A 6000-nucleotide genomic window follows, 5' to 3' on the forward strand; every position below is an offset into this window, starting at 1 on the left:
AAGTATAAGTCTGTTTGGGTAGCCATGGGCCCCCCAGAAGCTCAGGGCCCCAGGCTACCGCCCAAAAAGGACCTATTATAATGCGTTGCTGACCCTAACACTGGCACCCGCATCGCTGTCCCTGTCTACTTGCCACAGCAGTCCTAAACAACAGCGGACAACTGGTCGGCGATCCCTATTCTATATAGTGTGAACACAATATAACAAAATCAGAGGTCTGTGTCAATAACAAACAAGTGGCGCAGTACAATATGTAATCCAAGGGGGTAGTTAAAAGGTCAGGAGCCAGAAGTCAGAATACCAGAAATACAATGCAGGATAAATGCTAGGTCAAGATACACTAGTAAACTAGGCACTATGGCAGGCAAGTAATGGGACACAGGGGAGGATACTTATGGAGCCTGGAGTCCAAGTCCCAGGCTTGATTTTGGCTGAGACTCTAGGTCTGCTCACACACTGACAGCTGACTGGTGGTGTCAGCCGTTAGTCAAAATCAATAAAACACATAACACCTTTGCCGATCGGCCAGGGGTGGTGAAGCCCCAGCCACGGCTACATCAACAAAAGCACTGCCGCGCCCCCTGGCCAGCTGCTAAGGACACCGTCAGCGCAACCCTAGCCAGGCCAGTCACTAGGGATGCCGTCGGCTTCTCTGTCAGTCCACCTGCATCGTGTCTGTGTCCATAGGACTTGCTGTAAAGCCTATCTCTAAATGAAACAGCTTGGGTAAGATGGCTGCCTCCATAATACACACAAAAAAATTACAGAAAATAGAAACAGATTAGAAAAAAGAACATTTCAGTATCTGTCTCTAATCAGTAAAAAAAAAATCTAGGTGACACATTCTCTTTAAATTGTCTAACAAAACACATTTTCGACAATAAATCTAGTGCAAATGGAAAGTATGTCATGTTCCTTAGCTGGAAATCTTCTATAACAAACAGGACTTAACATATTAAATCGTCTACAATATTCTCAGGTTTTTCCCTAATCCTCTTACTTTTAGAACATTTTGTGAGCACTGTAAATTTGGCTGTTCAAACTATTATTCTTTTTTTTTAAAGGACTGTAATACCCTAAAGGCCAGCAGTTTGTTATGGCAACTGGATTAGTCTAGAGCACCCAGCAGATAATTATCTTTTTCTATTGCTTTAATAGAGTTTACTGCCATACACTAAATAACGCATGTACCAGGATAAAGCTAACCAGATAATGTTTTATTATTTTGAAGAGTATCCATACAGTTATGGATCAACCCCTGTCCTGTCATGTCATGTCATGGCTTCCCTAATGCAGATAACATTTCTGGATTATTGTCTATTATATGTCTATTTTAAGCACCATTTATAAAATGTAGAATTTTTTTTAAGACAGTAATCAGAAGACACGTGTGAAAAATTACCCCTGTGGGTGCACAGAGCTCTGGTCATATAGCATTGTAGGAAGGTGATGTCACCCAAGCAGGACTGAAGTTGATTAATCACCTAACAATGCTTCTGTTATAGTATGTAGTTCTGGGAGCATCTTATAGTGGAAAAGCGTAGAAAAGGAGTATATCTCTTATAATTACTATGTTTTATACTTGGAATCTTGTAGGGTTTCCCAGTCCCACAGGCAAGTGAGCTAGGAGCCAACAACAGCAAGGATTATGACGCTCCTGGTCCTGTGCTGCCATTCAGGACTGCTAATTTGTCTAAGGGGCTGGAAACTCCCACAGTCCTGTTGTATATGAAACTGCAAGCAGCGCTGCATGTCATTCATATGATAGTTTACCGCAATCTGGCATTATGTCCTTTATATATTACTACATTTTAGTCATACAGGAAGAACAATGCTTGTTACTTTTTATATCCCTCATTGTAATTCTTCTTCTATCCTATTATTACCAAATCATCAGCACACACACATCTCTAGTGGTGACCAAGGAGTATCACCTGGCTCCTGCTCTAAGTAAACAGGTTACCTCAGAGTTCATACAGTGTATCTAGATGTCAGGCCACCATTGAAGGCGTTTAAACAATAGTGAGAACAGCTTCCCTGTTCATTTATGTTTCAGCATGCCTGGAAGACTCTTCCGAATGATTCAGAGGTGTGTGAAACTCAACCAGAGCTTTAAGAAGTCTTGTAAAGTCAGACCAGAGCTGCTGCAGAACATTGCATTAGCTGAAGTCATTCCCTGTCTGCTTCTCTACCTGGGGGATTGTTCAGCACAAGGTAGCACACCACATTCTTCCCTAAATCTCCCAATAAAGATACGTATGTATATGAGAGATAGATGGTTAGGTGGGCTAAGGGAAGAATCAGAGAGCTGCTGAGACAACACCACACTAAAAATGAAAGAACTACTGTACCTAGTACGGACCTGATAGATTCCCTTTAAATTGGTAAATCACCTTTCTGAGGCTATGGTCACAGGTAGTATGAGACCAGCCGGGTCACGGAATGGCCAGTCTCAAAAAAGATCATCCCAGCCGATACTGCAGTACTGGCCGGATGATCTTTAGTGCCGCTGAGTTCCGATGCGGGCGCATCAGCGTGCGCCCGCATCAGAACTCCCCACAGCACACAATGGAACTTGCGGCCGGAGCCGCTCGCTCCGCTGTGTGAACTGACAGGGTTTTCTGCAGCCGCTATTCACTGAACGGCGCCGCTGGGCATCCCGGCCAGAGCGTATGTCCGGGATTCCCTCAAACTGCAGCACTACGTAGGTACCGCAAAAATCATGGCTATTGCAACAACGGCCGTGATTTCTGCGGAACTTGCGTAGTGTAAACATAGCCTCAAACTGTACCCAAAACCTATACTGAAAAGCTTGTTCACCATTTCTTCACAAAGCACTATAGCCCCTCCAATCACAATATCAATAGTATTGACACTGCTGAACATTTTACAGCTTCTCACCCTTCAAAGCGTTACCAGTTATAAAACCTATGTCTTTTCAGCATAGTTGATTGAAAGTGTTAATTACATGTTATCACAGACAGGAGAATGACCACCTTCACATGTTTTTGTGTGAGCAATGTGAAAAATATAACATCATGTAACATCATATAGTCTCCACACCTAACCATTTTTAGTAAATTGTGTTGTAGACAGTCTGTGAGGTTTTTATTCAGTTTCTATATGAAGGCATACTAGTCGGGGGTGGATTAACTTTACCATAGGCCCCGGGCTGTTCACCAATCCTGGGCCCCCCCTCCCCACTGTAACTATGGAAGCACTAGCCTGGCGTTCATAGTACAGGACAGATAATGTCATGATGTCCTGATTTGTGCAAAATTGCCATAAAAAACCTGTGATTTTTGCAAATCATGGCGGAAGTGTAGCCAGGAGACAGTACACCACTGAAAGTATAAGTCTTTTTGGGAGGTCATGGGCCCCCCAGGAGCTCAGGGCCCCGGGCTGCTGCCCGAAACGCCCCTATTATAATCCACTACTGATACTAGTACAACAGAAATATCACAACAACCAAACATAAGCTGGTTAACTCTACTGGTTAAAGGATAAACAATGCTATATATATATATATATATATATATATATATATATATATATATCAGACTCCTTTTTACATACACATCATAACATCATAGCTTGTCAGGCCTCATTTGTCACTATTAGACTATGTTCAGACAAATGGTACAACACTAAAGCGGCACTATATGCTATATAAACATTACATAGTGCAGATTACATTAAATGTAAATTACACCTGTTTACACCCCCTATATTGATGGAAGTACGTAGGTGTAAAACTTATTTTCAAACAAGTGCTAGAAAGCCCATTGAACTTTGAGAGTATTTGAGGGATTTAGGAATGTAAAGCACTTTGCCACTCAAAATACTCAAAATTGCAAGAGTCTTAACATATCTACTAATAGAATACACAAAAAAATTCACTAGCAATTTGTCAAGTGTGTATATTACAACATTACACATATTACCTGGAATATTTGGCCTTTTCTGCTCTTTATAGAAGACTAAGTTAATGAATACTCCAAGAAGTGAGCTGAAAAGTTACACCGTCCGCTCGTCAGAAATAGACGAGAACTGATGGCAGGGAGAGGTGATGAAGCTATGATATGGACACTCTGTACAGCTGTCACTGAGGTAATAATTCAACTTATGAATAATTAACAGAAAAAGGGCTATAATCTATACTATGTACACACTTACAAAATGTGGCAGGAAAGTTACTAGATGCATTATTTTATGATCCCATATCAAATGAAGAAGAAATTATTATTGGGGCACCTTCAGTGTTTTACCAAACATGATCGGATGTAGAGTTTTAGTAAAAGTCCACGGGAATAGACTGTACATATGATAATAACCATTATTATGTGCTATAGCAGTGCTCTGCAATATATTGGAGGCAACTAAGATGCATTGTATGAGATGTACCCTGTAGTACATATCATTCCATTAATTATACATTTCGATAGAAGTTTCATATTGGCATATTTGTAATAAGATCACATTCTGGTTCGTTTACCCAACGATTATACAGAGGTGAGTGACACAACACAGGCACTACATTACTTATCTCTTCTTGCAGAAGTCTGGGATAAATTGCTTTTACAGCAAGTTCCTTCTCCTGTGTCAACTGCTGACTGACTGATGTGAAGTGCTCCCTATCATTTTATAACAGTTTCTTCAGCAGTCACAGTGTAAATTAACCTGCACTGTGTCTAAGATGCACAACATCACAATACACAATGTAAGTTCTACAGACCCTTTATAAGATGAGTTAAGCCATTTCCTCAATAAATCAAGAATAGATAAAGGTCTCACCTTGCTCTTCAAATAGATTCTCTGGAGCAGGTGAGGGGGCTGTAAGGAACAGCATACCCCTAATATAAATTTTAAACAATATTCAAAGTGACTCTGTACCCACAATCTGTCCCCCCAAAACCACTTGTACCTTCAAATAGTGGGTTTTAATACAAGATCTGTCCCGGGGTCCGTTCGGCAGGTGATGCAGTTATTGTCCTAAAAAACAACTTTAAAACTTGCAGCCCTGTGCCAAACTGCCGTGGCCTAGAGTATCTGTGCCCTAACCTTGCACCACCCCTCCGTCCCTCCTCCTGCCCTCTTCATCATTAGGAATGCCACTGGTAGTATTTTTCCTATTCCTCTGCAGTGAAAACTGCACAGATTACGATCCAGCCCATGTGCCGTGTTCTCACAGGTGAATAGGAGAATACCTGCTTGGAGCATTCCTAATGATAAAGAGTGTTGGGAGGAGGGACAGAGAGGTTGTGCCAGCCTAATGCATAGTCACTCTAGGCCATGCCAGATTGGCACAGGGCTGCAAGTTTAAAAGTTGCTTTTTAGGACAATAGCTGCATGACCTGCCGAACGGACCCCAGGACAGATCTTGGATTAAAAGCAGCTATCTGAAGGTACAAGTGGTTTGGGGGGGGGGGGAGATTGTGGGTACAGAGTCACTTTAAAGTTCTGTGGTGATGTAAATGCACTCTACCTGCTGCTTTGTACTGGTTACAGAACTCCATGGTGACATGAAATATTCGTACATATGCTATGCCCTGGCCCCTAGGGGCCTCTCCGCAGTATAGATGGTGCTAACAGGCAGGATTCGGGGCAGCTGTAGGATAATGTGGTCACGGTGTAGGCACGAGGGTGATACAGCTGGAAACCGGGCTCCTGACCATGCGGGAATACTGGGCATGCGATTCTTCGTTGTCCTTAGTCAGGGCACCAATTATCACACCAATGCCAAGGTTCAGAAACAACGGTAGTTGTATATTTATTGTAACGGTGGTAACCGATAGCAACAGTCTCTCCGGATGCAACCGGGAATAAGGCAGACTTGAATAAAGCAGAGTAATGGGTGATGCTGCAATAGGCTGTGAGAGTAGCGTGCTGAATGATGGGAGTAGTAGTGAAACTGAAGTTGAGATGCTGGGTGGAATGAGACTTGAATAAAATACTTGCTGTTGATGATTAGAGAAGATGATGATGAGAGGAACTGAAGAA

At 42.2% G+C, this 6000-nt stretch overlaps 1 protein-coding gene across 1 annotated transcript in view; it reads right to left on the bottom strand.

The window, feature by feature from the left end:
* The window catches only part of MAPK6 (mitogen-activated protein kinase 6), a 28106-nt gene extending 24059 nt beyond the window's left edge, over positions 1 to 4047 (bottom strand). Inside the window, exon 1 of the mRNA XM_069982844.1 lies at positions 3945 to 4047. The gene's annotated coding sequence lies outside the window, so the exon portion shown is untranslated. The remainder of the gene's footprint in view (positions 1 to 3944) is intronic.
* Positions 4048 to 6000: the final 1953 nt, after the last annotated feature.

This window comes from Dendropsophus ebraccatus, chromosome 1 (assembly GCF_027789765.1).
Source record: "Dendropsophus ebraccatus isolate aDenEbr1 chromosome 1, aDenEbr1.pat, whole genome shotgun sequence".
Lineage (NCBI taxonomy): Eukaryota > Metazoa > Chordata > Amphibia > Anura > Hylidae > Dendropsophus > Dendropsophus ebraccatus.